This window comes from Propithecus coquereli, unplaced genomic scaffold (assembly GCF_000956105.1).
Source record: "Propithecus coquereli isolate 6110/MARCELLA unplaced genomic scaffold, Pcoq_1.0 Scaffold5, whole genome shotgun sequence".
NCBI lineage: Eukaryota > Metazoa > Chordata > Mammalia > Primates > Indriidae > Propithecus > Propithecus coquereli.
Genome location: NW_012150840.1, coordinates 19,478,867 through 19,480,239, shown reverse-complemented (window position 1 = coordinate 19,480,239; position 1,373 = coordinate 19,478,867). Strand labels below are relative to the sequence as shown.

The 1,373-nt window shown below is 40.1% G+C and overlaps 1 protein-coding gene across 3 annotated transcripts in view; it reads right to left on the bottom strand.

The window, feature by feature from the left end:
• The window catches only part of LOC105819766 (neurexin-3-beta), a 615,260-nt gene that overhangs the window by 57,451 nt on the left and 556,436 nt on the right, over positions 1-1,373 (bottom strand). The window lies entirely within an intron of this gene.

Here is a 1,373-nt window from a genome sequence, read left to right as displayed (position 1 = left end):
GGAGGGAGGGACAGGGAGAGATTTGTTAACGGATATAAAATCACGGCTAGATAGGAGGGATAAATTCTAGTGTTCCTAAGTATCGGATGACTACACTTAACAATAATATATAATTGCAAATAGCTAGAAGGCCATTGAATGTTCCTAACACAAAGAAATGATAAATGTATGAGATGTTGGATATGCTCATTACCCTGATCTGATCACTATACATTATATATATTGAAACGTCACTATGTACCCATGAATATGTGTAATTATTATTTGTCAATTTTAAAAAAATTAGAAAAATGATGTAATTTTTTTTCAGAAAAGCAGTAGACTGAGGTTGAAAGAATATTTACTGTTTTCTTTTCAGCTTCAGCCTCCCCTAATGCTACTAAGTTTCTCTCCCCTGTGGTTTGGGTGACACTGGCCCCAGCCCCACTGTCCTAGCCCATCCAACCTATCATTCCATGCCAAGAATGGGCCCCTAATATCCACTGAAGACCCCACATGTGTGTTCTTCCATGTTCTGACTCCCTTTCTCCACTTATAACCCTCCCTGTGCCCCACTTTTCAGAGAGATTTGTTTTCTGTTATCTTCTATATGAGCACATATGAATACAAGGATCCTCCCAGGCCACGGAACTGTATTTTTCCAGTAGCTCCCATAAATGGTACCTAGACTCAGAGGAAGTTAAAAGGGAGACAGGCTAGCAGAGTGTGGGAAGGACGGACCTGACTCTAGGCCACTCCTAGAGTGGCCAACTCCTCCACTCAGAGTCAGAAAGTGACTGGTGTGTGTGTATGTGTGTGTGTGAGAGAGAGAGAGAGAGAGAGAGAATTACTTCACTAAGTAACTAAATAAATTAACCAACCAACAAATTAAACACAGTAATTCCAAGCCCAGTAGCCACTCCTAATTTAAATAAATTTGGTATCTGCCTATGCAATCTATTTTATATGATTCATACCCTATTAGAACTATTTTTTGTTGCTGATAATTCATTACCTCCATTTTTATGGTACACACACTATTTCTGGTTACACCTGCCATGAGGAGTAATAAAGAAAAATATACTCATAAAGAGCTTAAAATATCACTGAAAGATAATCTGTTTCCAACGGCTCTGGATGCAGATAATCTGTACGGGTCTTCTATGAATTCACTTTCTTCCTTTCTGTCCCTCAAACCTCATCATCACCATTTAGAGCCACAGCCAACTGAAATTCCCAAAGCAACTACAAACATCTCAATCCCTCCTTGCCCAAAGTGGTAGCCAATTTTTTCCTAGAGAACTTGGCACCCAACCCTGGCCAGGCCTACCATAGCACACAGTGTAGTTTCAGGACTTGTTGTGTTACGGGCATGAAGCCTTGATTTGCAAAAG